This window comes from Amblyomma mixtum, chromosome 1 (genome assembly GCF_055824585.1).
Source record: "Amblyomma mixtum isolate Tamu chromosome 1, ASM5582458v1, whole genome shotgun sequence".
Taxonomy (NCBI): Eukaryota; Metazoa; Arthropoda; class Arachnida; order Ixodida; family Ixodidae; genus Amblyomma; species Amblyomma mixtum.
The window spans coordinates 259,988,782-260,004,635 of record NC_143012.1 but is presented as its reverse complement, the minus strand read 5'-3'; positions in this window follow the sequence as shown (position 1 = coordinate 260,004,635).

Here is a 15,854-nt window from a genome sequence, read left to right as displayed (position 1 = left end):
GCAGAATAATATCCGGCCTGCATGTCCTGAATGCCTACAGTCGCCGCAGGAATCAGTGCTACAAAATTGTTGAACTGATCAGGATGTTAACGAAGAGCGCAGGCAGGCATCCCAGAGCCACTGTCGGGGATTTCAATGCACTGTACCAACAAAGGGGATGTATTTTCGTCGCATGTCCATTGAAGTGACATGCAAGGAAGACCTCACACTACTAGCAGTTCCACTGCAACCAACTCTAACTAGGAACAGCGTAAGGCACAAAACGTTCCCAAAGCTTAATTTCACTAAACGAGTCGAAATTGATAAACATAAGGGATGCACTGCGAATGAACTATCGCTGTATCAACTGTGCTAAACAAAGAGCTACACCCTGAAGGCCACTTGGTAAATCCGAAATGGTCAATTGGAACGAATGGAAGAAGGAGAAAACGATCGTATGGCAAGGAAACCTCACGAACATTGAGCTCTGGATAGCACTAATTGTCGAATTCATAGACTGGTACAACATAAATGTCCAAACCACACAGGAAACGACAGTAGTAGGCCCTCGACTGTTGCGTGTATGGGAATCCAGAACCCTGACGTTAGTTGGTACGGCGATGCAGTAGCGGATCTGTATCTGACGAACCATTGCAAAATTAAACTTTCTTTTCCCACTAACTTCCTACGCTGTCTTCAAGCTTCGCATACTACTTTTGCAGCAAGTTCTTGACATGTGTGCACCTAAACGAACACAGGGATGAAAGATCGTATAAGAAACATAAAAATGTCTTGTTAGGAGAAATATTCCTATAGCAAAGAGAGACGGCCAACTCTAGACAAAAACAACTTACTTTCGCGTTCAAAAAAAGGTGTAAGAGTTTTACAACTGGCTGTGACTTTCAAATGAAACGAGGTGCGGCTATAACTTCTCACGCAACATATTTCAATTGTTAAGGGATGTTCAAATATAAAAGGCCAAAAAAAATTGCTACCTTCAGCAAAAAAATGAGGGAATTGCATAACAAGACATGGGGGGCGGCCTGATATCGATGACCAGAACCAATAACGCAGGCCCTCACCAGAACAGGATCAGCCTACCCTGGTGTAGTACTCGGCAGCAACCTTCTGTGAACAGACAAATTAAACTTGGGCCCTCAATCTCTAGCGGCTGTGGAGCACCTGGGCAAGGCAGCGGTCACACCTGTGACGCAGCGGATTGTGTTAAGAATCTCTGGCTCCGGACAGGCCGCAATCGGAAACTGAACGTGGAAACGTTTAACGCTAGAACATTGTTCAGTGAGGCTAGCTCAGCAGTGCTGATCGAGGAACTAGCTAACATTGTCCATGAGAAGGCAAGCGTAGCAGGGGGCAGCAAGAAGAGGTTGCCGGGTGAGATAAAGAAGTTTACGGGGATAGGGTGGCCGCAACTGGCAAAGGAAAGGGTTAATTGCAGAGCCATGGAAGAGGCCTTTGCCCTGCAGGCTGATGATGATGATGATGCCGCTTAACTCTGCCTTAACGAAATACGCAACATCTGTAATGGGTTAATATCCACATATGCACAATTTTGTCATTTTCTAGTTAGCATTCCGAGAACCCTGGAAATCCTCATACTGCTCCGTGCGCACTGGTGGAGCGGTTAAGCGATGTCTCACTGCTCTGCGATGGCAGTTACAGCTACCGGTGGGGCTTGTGCGACCCTGGTTTCTCTTCCCGAGCAACTTCTTGCTACCAATCATTAATTTTACTGCCATCTACCATGGTGCGCAATGTGCTTAAAATCCCGTTGCCAGGTTGTCATGACGCCACAAGATTACGTGACCTAGGTGGTCCGCCTTCCTCCTGCATTGATTCTGTTGGGATTTTTCGTTGATTTTTCTATTACGGTCGGCAAAGCCTACGCCGACAGCGACAACGTTGACAATGACTACGCCGAATTGTCTGCGACACGAGTTTTTGAACGCTGTGGCGTTAAAAGTAAGACATGAGTGTGGCCTCTGAATTTAACCTTTATAATTTGGTGGTATTTAAATTTAAAGAGTGTACTTAGCGCATCCTATGATGCTCTTACACATCCGAGGTGTCAAAAACGTCTCCCCTGTAACAATTCGAACTTCATAACGTACGCCGCTACATTCTCCTATATTGTCTGCCTGACGCACCTTTCAGGTTGTTCGATGAAATGGCTTAGGAATAAAAGTCTAACGATACCCGTACAGCAGCTTCAATTTTTGTGTGGACTGCAATGAACCTTATTCAGGTGGTTTTCGAGCCAGCCTCGAAAGCTCCAGGTGGGAGTTCTGCTGCCATTATTCAGACAAATGTCCGATCATTCCTTTTACTGCTGCTTTAAACTTTTGGTTACAATCTTCGAAAATTACGGCAGCACTGGTTAAATCGTATAACGTGCCAGGTATACTGAGGTGTACGCAGTCATCTCCAGTGAATAGCTAACCTGAACTGTGGCTCTGAAGATTCAAGCTCATGAATGCCGAATATTGCCCCTATAAATCAATTTAATACCGCTTACTTGGACTGAACTTAAACATTAAACCGACCAATTGTTGATTTATCCTGCTAAGAAGAGAAATCTATTTCTCACTGAGGAGAATGAGTAGAGTGATGTGGTAACAAATGGCTTTGACATTCTCTAAAGCTAGTTGATCCTCGCTTGGCTACTTTCGTCGGGGGTTCGGATCCCACCGGCGGCACGTGGTTGTTTTTCTTGTGCTTTTCTAATCAATTAACTTTAAGCGATAACATATTCAGTAATATTATAAATTGATCAACACCACAAAATAAATTAATTATTTAAATATCCCCTGTGCCCCTTGGTTTCTGTGGCTGTTGGCTTCTCTCATAGCACTAAGACATATGTCGCTTCGTTCGCGTCGTGCGTCTGCAGCGATTCGCATCTCCAAAAAGCTCAGACTTGCACCCACTAAGAACTTGCCTCAGGTTGTACCCTCATATTTCGGAGCGTTGCAGCCTTCATCCGGGCACAATTGCGGCGTTTCTAAAATACTACGGTTACATTGGCAAAATAAGAGACGGCAAGAAAGATAATCGCACTGGCTGTTGTAAGATTCTTCATAAGCACGCCCTTAGCCGGAAAAATTGCGTCAGCAAGCCTCATGCCCCGTGCTGTTCTGTTTTAGTTGTGCTTGTTGCTCCTGTGGTGTTTCCACTTCTGCACAGTGGTCAGGCTATAACTCGGACTACTCTGGGCGACTGACGAAAGCCACGGCTAAATTTTATTCCACTACGAACGCGTTTTGGGCGTAGTGTTAATAGTTTAGGTGAACCTGAGAATGTTTACTGCATTTTGACTCAAAGAAAGCTTATAATTTAACTATCTGGAAAGGACGAGAAGACAAGACCGCAAGAAATATTGAACAAACAAGCAAGAATATAAAGAATTTAAGACCCATTTATTATTTCTCCCACTGAATTTCCTCGTGCCTTGCAAATAAGAGCTGCACAATGGTCGCATTCCTTTGACCCGTGGCAAAGTTCATCCACTGCGCTTTCCCATTTCTTCGTCGTCGGCCAATGGAATCAGCTGGCAGTCTGCTCTCGTGCATAATACAAGCCGACTTCTGAACTACGCCAAGATATTCGACAATTCCTCTGCGTCCATCGGTCGTCAAGACCCCCGAAGGGCCGTTAGCCATCCCGAACACACCGTATTTTTAAGGGTTTTCTTTTCTCTCCGCAGCTGTAAGACAAAGAGGTAGCTCCACTGAGAAAATTAAATGTTTGTTTTCCTGTCGTCAGCGCTGTGGCATGTATGAATCCGATAGTTGTCCTTTGTAGTTGTCGATGTTATTGCGAACTGCGAAAAACGTGCAGCAAGTAGGTCGGGCCGGTCAGAGAGGAGAAAATGCGTTCTACCCTCACTATTGCCTCGGCATTTCTATATTTCGATAGGTCTTCCGAATACAATTAATAACTTCGATAAAAATGTCAGGGAGCAACAACGTGGAACTGCGCATTATAGGAATCAAATATTCATTGGATGTCATTTTGAATGATAACCGTTTAAAGAGGAGTGGTGTTTATTCTGGACTAGTAAGGTTGCTGCCACACTGCATGACTGTGCTACACAAAGTACGATTATGCGAATTTAAAACAAAATATTTCACACTCAAACGCAATCCAATTGATCGAATATCACTTGGTAAACAAATATTTTTCGTCTTGCTAGGAGAGATCACCGAGCAAGATGAACAATTTTTTCTCGGCATCGAATTTTTACCATCACCTTTCCTCGTCAGAACTGCACCTCCAAGTTTGCACCCATGCCACTCTGCGTGGGGAAGCCACCTCATGCTGAGCTTCTTGTGTCGAGACGAGCCCGTCGAGCTGGTATGGACACTAAAAAGTAGTTGGCCGGGAGACGCCGTCACCCACAGTGGTTCTGGTGGGAACTTGGAGATGGTGTCTATTGAATTATTCCACGAAAGTACCTAGAGTAACGCATAAATCCTTTTCATGGCAACGTATGAATAATTAGAGATGCGCGCTTTGTTGTTTTACGAACAGAATGTAACCTCTGCTGTAAATTATCCGCAGTTTTTCCACATTCATACCTTATTTCTGTAAAAAAGGTGACCCCTGAACTTTGGCTGTGCCAAACAATCGATCTTTCGTAACCAATCGACTTTCCAATATAACATTTTTTCTGAAAGCTGTAAATGTAAAAAGACGAAATAGTTAGTACTTTTGTCTATTGGTTCCAGCAAGATAGTAAATTAAAAATTTCGTTTTATTTGTAGTTATAGCACTTCGAAAAAAAGAAAGCCGCTTTCAAATCGCAGGCGAAGAGCATTTCAGGAAGTCATAATTACTAGCAGCCTACACAAGGCTGGTGGAGAGCGTTTGCACCGGCCGCAGGAATTACGATGTGTATTGTCAGTTATGCTTAACGAACTCTCGATCAAAGAACTACGTGCAAGTGAAAGCCGTTATTGTGAAGTAATTAAGGCCATGACTTCCACGGCATGGAAAGGTAACAAATGTTATGACATCCCGTCGCGAGCCGAACAGCAACGAAGTTGAACGTAGCAAATTTCTGACTACGGACGGAGAAGGAGGAATTAATTTTCTGGGTTGGTAGATTCACTGTTTCCGATGGGCACATCTGACGCGCTATGCTGACCTTCCATGAGCAGTTATTGACAGTTCTTTTTCATTTTCTATCTCCTCAAAATAAAGCGCAAGCCGCTGTTTAAACTTTCTTGATTTTTATTCTGTCATGCTCGCCTGTCATTATCTTTCTTTTTTTCGCCCAAGTGCAGTGGTTCAGTACGCACTACTAATCAACATCTGAGCAAGCGCTTTTCTGCGCTCGCGCGAGGAATCTTGTCACCTTTGCCTTTACCGGTCCCATTCATACTTTTTTAAAGTGATTAATACCGTGTATTTCGGTGATGGGTGGGTTTACGCGAACCACTGTATGCTTGTGGACTGTGATCTAGGAACAGTAAAGAGCACATGTTCGGGTGATATGCTAGAGAGATTAAGCGGAGGCACTGTCGGCACCCAATAAATCGCTTTGTGCCCTTATAGGTGGAGCTAAATTGCCTCCCACGCACCCAGATTTCTGGCAACTGGCTTGTCAATCACAGCACTGGTCACTGCTTACTTCTGTTAGAATCCGTCTTCCTAAGAAATGACAAAAAGGAAATCTCTTTTGCTGAGAAAAAATTACGGCGATGAGACCGCGGTGCTTCGTACTTTCGAGGTGTCTTTCTAAAGCCAGAAAACCGCAGTTCTGAACAACGCTTTCGATGTCTTACGCAGTGCGTATAAATGTCAGCCCTTCCTCTGCTGTTCACAAAATAACTGGAGAATACGACGAATGTGTGTAGAAGAAGAGGGTCCGGGCTGGCTAACTTTTCTGTGTTGAACAGGAACAACACAAGCGCCTAATCAATATCAGGACGGAAATAACTTCTTTGCACAAGCAGCACAAAAAAAAAACCAACACCCTAATTAATAACTGTATGAATAGGCAAAAGACGTTCTCTTTCCCTCGTCACAAGGATCAATGGCTCTCGAGCCATTGCAGACATCGAGGTGTGTAACTGAAGGGAAGGGTCCCAATTACGGGAAGAGATGAATGCGGTCTGGTAGTGCGTGACTAGGCGGATGCGGTTCGTGATGAGGCTCGAGAGAAATTCCTTTGCTGTCACTGTGGCAAAATACTATTGTTCCTTATTTCGCACTGCCTCGGCAAACAGAGCGAGACCGACTCGAACAACACGGAAAAGAAATGATTACTTCATTTCTTAGCTTATGCTCTTGAGGTTCTGAACGTATTTACTGGACCTGTCTGTCTGCAGGGAATTGCGACAGTGAGAATGCGCTAGGTGCTGCTGAATAAAAAGCGGTAGTTTACGACGGGCTTTCAGCAAGTTATGTGCTTAAGGATAACAAAACAGACAAAAAAAAATTACACATTTCATGCAGACTGTATCAATAATATAGGACGTGTAAGTGAGAAGCTTTTATTTCACCTCTATTTCTATTTCACATAGAGAGTCGTTGAACGCGGCTTTGTGGAAATGACTAAAATGAAACAGCAAGGAGTCGTCTGCTGAAATTTAGTTTCCGTCGAAACAGTGAAAACAGCACCAATTATATTTAAAGCTTAAATTATGCGCACGGTGAGTTTGCGTCTTCATTTTCCAGAGTAAAGCGGTGATCCCAGGGTCGCTACAGCACTTTAAATCACCACTTTAAACGTCTGCTGGAACATTAGCCGTATGATTGTTTTTCACATTGTCACGCAAGGGGCACTAATACCTGTTTGCAGGGGCGATCTTTTATGTACTTTTAGGTATGATAACAGCTTTTCGCATTAGGTGCCCAAAATGCTGGCACCTAAAGTGAAGAAAAATCAAGTAGAATGTGATCATGAAATTTTTGCGCACAACCACCATTCGTGATTGCTGACTGTCAAAATTTGGGCGAGTCGAAAATGAGGTTCGCAGGCAATTACCAATTATGAAAATATGTTCCCCTCTTGTCGTCTGAGTGCTCCTGTGACTGCATGCTAACAGCGGGTGGTCGAAATTTCCGGAGCCCTTCACTACGTCGTTCCCCATAGCCTGAGTAGCTTTGGGAAGTTAAACCGCAATAAACCAAACCTAAACCAAACATATCAAAAACTCTACTTGAGGATAACTTGAATCAGCCATATTTTTATTCACTGTTGCTAAAATTAATATCCGAATGAGAAAACAATCGTTGTAATAAAAAGCAACTTTTCAACAACGTCATCACCTAAATACCTTCCAACGATTTACCGTTTCCAACCCTCATTATCTAAACTTCAATTTGTGTTGCAGCATTCAACGCGGCGGTCTCTGCCCTACATGGTATCTAAACCTAATGATTGACTTCATACTTAATGATAGTTCGTCTGTTCTTGTATTACCCTTTTGCGATCATCCTCGTAAACACGACGCTCTCTGTAAAGCCTTTTAGAACGCGATTTACCTTCTGGTGTCGCCAACTTGTGTCCTGAGAGAAGAGCCTGTGAAGCGGCTGCGTTGCCTCAGTGGCTATTCTTCGGCTGCTGATTCCAAGTTCAGCAGTTCGATACTTGAAGCTGTTCACGTATTTTGATGAGGGCGAAATACTTAAAACGCCCTTGTGCTGCGCGACCTCTGCACATATTACGCCAGGTGGACTGAGTAATCAGGAAGCCTCATCAGCAGCGTCTCTTTTGCCCATCTGCTGTTATACCCCATAATTTACAGTTTACAATTCAGGAAGAGCACTCGACACCCTGAGATAGAAAAACAAATATAAATAAAATAATTATGTTGGTTGGTTGGTTTATGGTGTTTAACGTCCCAAAGCGACTAAGGCTATGAGAGACGCCGTAGTGGAGGGCTGCGGAAATTTCGACCGCCTGGGGTTCTTTAACGTGCACTGACATCGCACAGTACACGGCCCTCTATAATTCCAAAGATATTCCAGCCGCCGCGGCCGGGATCGAACCCGCGTCTTTTGGGTCAGCAGCCGAGCACCATAACCACTGAGCCACCGCGGCGGCGAGAATTAGGGAATTTATGCTTAATGGTACCTATCGGTGGACTTGCGCACAAAACAGCATCTTGACTCAAACAAGAAGCTATAATTGGTGAAATAGTAGAGATGAATTGCGGTTAGGCCGTTCTGCTATTCCAGTGAATCGATGCCGTTGATGTGGCCTCCGAAAAATTCACTAGTTTTGTGTGCAATGTGTTTTCCAGTGCACGTTCGGAGGCAACAAAAGCTTGAAAGTCGGGGCCGCATGAAGCAAGTTTCAAACCTTGAGGCAGAACTACAAAGTTTCTTCAACCATTCACTATCCATCGTTCAGCGCGACCTTCGGTGACGGAAACTGGCATAACGATACATATGTTCGACATTAGCATGAAACACGTCAAGAGTTGCATCGGTGCAGGAAAGCGGTACGCTGATAGCCGAAGAAGTCCGACGGTATCATGAGAAACACAGAGCACTCTCGCTCGACTGCACGCGTCTTCCTGTATTCCTCTACGCATGTGGTAGGCCAAAGCCTAGACTGTAAATGTTAAGTGCTGAACTCAGTTAGCGGTCATCCCTCCTTGCTTTCGGAGCTGCGTCACTGACACTAGGGGGAACTTAAGCAGACGACCGAAGTTGAATTGAACTCAAAAACAAGAATTTAAACCACATCGACAAAAAACATGACTGCAGGATGAAAGACCCAGAAAATAGAGCGTATTCTACGCATACATTCAAAGCTTGTTTCCTTTTGCGCCTCTAGACGTCGCATCTTGCATGAGCTACCACTGTGCCAACAGGTGGAGGCTGTCATCGGTGTCGTTCAACTACCTGTTTGTCAAATAAAACATTAAGCTTGCATCTTAGGCTCTCTCTGCGATCCGAATTTAGGTGCGTTGGCGGCGTTCTTCCGTTCAGGAGGTTTTATTTCCTTTTCTGTTTAGTAGCTGGTGCACTGCCGATGCTGCACCAGTAATCAATGAACGCCCAGTACGGGTTCTCATTTGCGCAACGAAGTGCTTCTTTGGGTCTCGCGCATTCTTGGGGATGCTGTGGCGTTTAGCCCCCAAGCTAGGGCTTCGCATACGTGTTTCCTAGCCACTACTTTCGCCTCCATGTTTCTCGCCTTGCGCACTCAGTGAAACAAGAAAGTAGGGTTCATGGGAACGAGGTTTCGTGAGAGAGGGCACATTCTAACGTATAAGGGGATTCAAAATTCGGGGTTTAGAAATCATTCCTGATCACTCACTCCATGGAGTAAAAGTTCCATCGGTGCTCTTCTTAAATCGTGATAGGTTCACCTATTGATGCGGCTGCGTAGGGCTCTTCATTTTATTCGTCCTTGGCTGTGCTGATTTAGTTCACGAAAATTTCTAACTCTTTTACTCACAAGATAAAAGTCTTCGGGAAATCAGAGTAAAAGAAAACCTTCGCACGCATTTGGCTGCTTTTGTTTTGCTTTGTGCGTGCTGTTTCTTCTGAAGCAAGCATGTCTAGAACCAACGGGTTTGCGCTCGTTTTATAAAGTAACACTTCATGGTCTGGCGTAAAGCGTCAACCCTTTCAAGCAGGGCCGCAACATTGGTCATTTGCTTGTAAGTGAACCGCCTTCAAAATTTACGTTCCAAGGTCGTGTGGTGAGTATAAGTCAACCTCCTTGAAGACTTGAACTATAACCCTAACGTGGGCGTTGTTTGCGTCGTTACAACTCAAAAAGTTTTACAGAATCTACCCAAAAACGAAAAAAAAAATAAACTTGAGGGACACTTAACCTTCGCCGTAAGGGTATGACGCGATAGCGATCATGGGTTAATGCGAATATATAATAATTGGTAATTCTCTACTACACATTCATAAATTGCTAGGTGTCCTCATACCAATCCTGGCGTAGTGGTGCCGTCGCTAAGCGATGCGCCCCTGCTCTGCGATGGCAGGCTCGGCCACAGGTACGGCTTGTAAGACAAAGGTTACCCTTGCCGAGGAGCCTCTTGTGAGTAGCCATATGATTTTTTGTTCACATTGCTCACAATCTGGTGGGCTGGTTGTGATGATTCCACAAGGTCATGTGGCCTAGGTGGGCCACCTATGTTGCCCCAGAAGCCGGTTGATCCGGCTACGACGCTTCAAAATATCGCCACAGCCGACGCCGCTGATGCTGACGTGACGCTGGACAATTTTTCTGACATGAGGGTAGTAACGCTGTTACGTTAAAAAAAAAGTAGCCGCACACCTTAGAGGAGTTCCATTATATTTGAGCTTAATTATAATTTCATTAAATGCAACAGGAACTTTCGTGGCATTGAAGTAAACTCACACTCAAAGGCTCAGGTGCTGTGGGAGATATGTTATTCATATCCCTTTTTTTTTTTGCAGGCAGACGACCTGATATCGCCATTCTTGTATACTGGAAGACTAACTGGCGATGTAAGAGGCCCGTCAGTCGGGGTGCTTCTAGGTGCTTTTAGCACGCTGTGGAAACAGGTGCTTTTTAAGGAAGGCTGTAGGGTCTGTACGAAAAATATTTCACTATAGGCAGCATCATTTAAGTTGTCAATTCCTAACTCTTGTGGTGTTCATCTCTATTAGGTCTCGCGGGCATAGGTCAGCCTAGTAAAGGGCACCTTTCAGAGAACAAATCTCTTCTTGCAGCCAGGCGCGTTCAGTGGTACGTAATTTCGTGCACTACTCATTCCCTTCCTAGTGTGCATATAGGAGAAAGAATTATTATCTACGAATGAATGGACAGTTAGAGTCAAAATATATCTTAAAATGTTTCTTCGCTCGTCTCAATTCCTACAGCACATTTTTCACCCTCCACGACTAATACACACTACTGCACGTATCTGAGTATAAGGCAGGCAGAAATGGAAAATAAAGGTTCAATGGCTTGCCGATACATTCACCGAGCGCTGTCGTCAGCATTAGAGAAACGCTCTGAGGTTGGAGCTTGACAATACAGTGAATCAATTATGCTTTCATATGTATAAAAAAGCGTTGAAATTGACCCGAATTTTGGACGAATAAACTGCGAAACAACAGCCGCGCCAGACGCTGAGGCCTAAAAAGACAAGCACTGTGTTAATTACCTACGGTAAAAAAAAGAAGCTGAGAAATTGTTTTTTTTTAGAATTAGTTTATTGAGGAAAGATACGGTAGAGTGACTGTCTCACATTTGGGTGCACGGACACCCTTACCGCACCGTAAGGAAAGGAATAAAAGAGGCAGTGAAAAAAGAAATAGAGAAAGAGGCGCCGTATTGGACAGCTCCTGAGTAATTTCGACCACTTGGAAAACTTTAACGTGCACTCATATCGCACAGCACAAGGGTGTCTTTTGCCTTTCGCTCTCAATTTTACCGCGTTCGATCGAAACAAAGCCTCCGCCGCCGTATTCGGACCCAGGAAATCCAGCTCATTAGCCGAGCGCGCTAACCACTGAGCCACCGCGGCGGGTTAGAATAGGTACTTATATTTTGAAATCTGTCCAAGCGGAAACGTATGAATGCACATTTGCGTACACCTTTGGTGTGCTTATATTGGGTGTGCGTAGTAGTGATTCCCTGGCGGGTCATGATGTGCGTGGCAGTTGCAGCTGCAAATACACTATTCTAGGCTGGGTAGCAAAAAAACAAATTGAAAAACATTGATAGGGCCGATGACGTAAAGCCGCAGGCGACGAGAGGGGAGGGGCAGCTCGACCGCTATGGCCATTTAGAATTATGAGCAACAGAAAGCATCCAGTGTCTTTTTATGCCTCCTGGGTGGCCACATCCAGCTTTTTTTATTATATCTTTGTCGAGGGCTGCTATCAACGGCTATTTTCCTGATTTGTAGTCAAGGTGGACTGTCTGGGGATTCGTCGTGCTTGCAAGTGCAGCAGAGCACTTGGCAACAAGCTCTGCCAGCCGTGGGAGCTGCTCTCTGCCATGGCTGCCACTGCTGAAGAGCTGCGCTAAATTTTCGCATTAGTGGCTATCGTATTTGTCTGCAATAATTTTTCTGCGCTGTTGTATTTCGTGATATATATTCTTGCTTCGTGTCCGTCTTACAAATCCGCCCATACCACATCTCTTTTTATTAAAATGAAATGAAATTACACGTAGTAACACTGCAAACGGTCTTCCAACTCGAAGAAAAAGCTTCGAGTTGCACTATTGAATCATCAGTGAACAATGCTTCATGTTAACACTATTTATGGAAGCGTTTCTTATTTCTGGCCACGTAAGCAATCGATTCTTCCTTGCAGACAATTCAGAAGCAGTGCGTCATTGACAACACAGCTGGAACGACCACGTGCGCAGAGGCTTCCGCAGCGTTAAAGCGGAAAGAAGACCTCCATCGGTAGTCCGAATGAGAGATGCTGGCCCCCATACAAGCTGAGAGCAATGAGAGGCGTTCCTTAGGCTGACGTAGCAACGGCTGTTGGGAAAAGCAGCAGTGCTACTGATTACTGCATCAGACCCAATGAGAATAGGTGCCCGAACAAGCTTAGAAGAGGGCCTGCAATCGGCCTCATTCATGACAAGCAATCCCACCTCCGTGTTCGTACTGAGTGGAGGCGTGCAGCCATGCAACTATAGCGTAACCGTGAAAACGTGTGCCTATATATGTTCGTTCAGAGCGAGAAAAAAAGCGAAAAGGATATAAAATGCATAGATCGTTAAATCACGCATAAATGTCTTTGTTTCGGAACACCCTCTATGCACTGCGGTTTGGAGCATCGGAAAGGCACGCCAATCGGTCTTCATTACAATTGAACTGCTACGGCTTTGTGCCTATTTATTTACTACTACCTCAAAGGCCCCATTGAAGGGGTTTTACAGACGAAAGAGTGCGTAACACAAATGGAGGCTAATGAGCAAGAGAATTTCGTTCTTAGCTTCTTTTACTGTTTCTTCGAGAAGAGGCTTGAAACGTCACCCCTAGTATTCTTTCCGCTTTCGCCTTGCTCCACAACATCACTAGAGAGCTAGTATACAAAATATTTGGGATAGATGCCACCCTAGTTACCAGGCTCAAATCCTCCAATTAGGCTGACGCCTTGCCGCTTGAGTACCTTGGTATAACGGCCGTCCACCAAGCAGACCTCCAGTGCTTTGTGGCAGGGCTTCTTCACAGTACTTCCCTGCCTTTCCGGAACAGTTTCTCTCGTCATAAAGAACTATTCGCCCAGCCGCATAATCACCTGCAGCGTCTTGAGGACTGCGTTCATGGCCTCGGGCCTGTTTCAACTCGCCCTTCCCGCCGCGCCACCACCTTCGTGTACCCCGATCAGGCCACCTCCACGCACGGTTTCCTTCGTCACGCTGCCTTCCGGGCGCCACTAACCCCGGCCTACGACGAAAGATTCCGCGTCATTCACTGCGCCATCAAAACTGGTACCCTGCCGCAGAACGGTCATGAGCAGGTTGTAAATTTGGACCCGGAGTCCCCGGCTGAATTCCTCGATGTGCATCCTGGCTTTGACAGCACAGCACAGAGTCCTCCGTCTCGGACTGCCCGTCGGAGACCTGAAGTCTAGAAGGGAGGCCCTGTCAAACCCGGCTTTGGCTACGCCATAACCGTGACCTTGCGCAGCCGCTCGTAGAAAAGGAGAATAAAGAAGGTGCCGGGTCGTAGAATTTGGCGCCACGACACGGCTCTTCGGTTCTGTTCTCGATCCGTGTCGCTGTTCTTTTTCCTTCGCGGCGAAACACGTAGTCCTACACGGCAATTAGGTAGTTACCCTGTGAAATGAGGTTGCATAATTGAGTTCAAAGGTTCTTTGAAAAGCATCTGCCAGATTGTTCAATCATATTATTTTGGTCAGCAAGAAATATATAATCATTAAGAGCTATAAAAATATTCGAAGCTTCAATAAAGCGTGCATAGGGTGTAGGACCGAGCTCTGATGAAGTTTTAATAATATTTGTTATGTGGTTTGAAGCTCACAGTGATAAACTGTGCTCATTGTTCAGAATGGCCTCATATTTTTTTTAAGTGCTCAAAAAGAGTCAAGTGAGTAAAGCAGACGCCATGTCAATGACGTAGAGAACATTCATATTCCAGTTCCTTTTTATTTGGCAGACAAGCAAAAATATTTCCTTCTTGGCACAATTATTGTGATAGGAGAAACACTGAATGGCGGAATCTTAGAAAATTTTTGAATGAAGACTGTTGGAAAGAACGGTGCATGCAACTGGAGAGCTTGTATTGCAAGAGGAAGAAGGTTTCGTTAAAAGGGTATGTTCTTATTGCGAAATGTGGGAAAAAGTTTGCATTTGGAAAGGCAGTGGACTGCACACCGTTCGAGCCCTCTGTCTTCTTTTTCCTAATAGATATGAAGGATTTTAGACCCATAACTAAGGTTTTAAAGTTTTTAGAAAAAACTTCATCATCCAACACTACACATGATGAAAAAAGCACCGGCGCTGGGAAGTCCATTTCCAGCTTCTTTAAGAATAACAGCTAAGAGGTTCCTGACCGGCGCAAAGCGCGCTTCGACTCATATTCGCCGCTGCATTAAGTATGGCCCAACCAGAGCGCATACGAATTCGGGAACGTCAGAACAAATTGCCCATGGCTAGCTTGCTTGTCGAACCTCCGCTGGCTGGCAAGGTCATTACCCGTTTTGGTAATTAAGATTCACTTGGGCAGCCATCCTGATGGCTCAGACGACGTTCGTAATGAGAAAGTTTTTCGAGTCTTGCGATGTCGTTTTCCTTGATTGGTAGCGCTAGTCTGCTTCGCCAAAAAACAGAAAGCAGAATAAGAAATCCTTGATCATCTGCATACCTTTATAAGCCTTGAAATATGTGTTTTTAGAAACGTACGTTAGCTTAAACTTTGTCAAGATGTGTTTTTTGAAACGTGTGTTAACGTAAACTTTGTCTATTATAGGCAACCAGCAGCGATAAAGTGCGTGCGTCCTGCTCTCACACCTATTAGCGTCCGTAAACGCACGTAATCTTAGCGCTTGGATAAGAGGAAACATGTGTCATAAAGGCAAGGAGTGAGGAGACAGACACTTGGCAAACCGATAACCTCGATTAAAAAGAAAGGTAAATCATACGAGGGAGACTCCTTTGTATGCAGTACCCAGCCGCATAGACACCTGCCTGCGCTGCTATGAGCGTACCGGTTTTGCTATCAATACTAACATTTCCTTTGCCAGGTGCTCAGAAGGCGATTCACTCCTAATTTTGTACGCCACAAAGCAACACTAACGCCAATTACCTCTAAGTACCGCGGGATGGCGTTTGCCACAATTGTGTAAGGCTTCTTCAAAGCTGGTACCTATTTCCTACATCTAAACCTACGTTGGAAACTTCTCAAAGTTCTTTATTAGATGTCACTGAGCTCCATCATGTACATATGAAAAAGAGCTGCGTATTTGGTTTCAATCGACGCTGAAATATTTCGAGCTGCAGAAAAATTACCAATGTTATACAGAAGCATACAACGCCCTCAGCAAAGGCGTAATACAGTGTCCTACCAATGATGAAATTAGATGCCAGGAGCGTGCTTTCAGGTTTGGAGTGAAGTGCGATAGCGATATACTGGTCTCAACCAGGCATTCCTTACAAACGTCCTCAAAGGCTGGCTGTCATCGTAACCTTTTTCTATTTCGCGAAGCACTTAGCGCAACCGAGTCAGCCTCCCACACAGAATGAGATTGGGTGTTGCTTTCACTTGATATATACAGTACCTTCATTCATTTGGAAGACGGACTCTTCCACTAGTCGTCTTCGCGCGTGTCTCATTATGTATATAATGTTCAGTCGGGGACATAAGTCTCCGGACCACGTGTTCCTTAAACGAAGCTTATAACTCTACTATCAGACAGCGGCT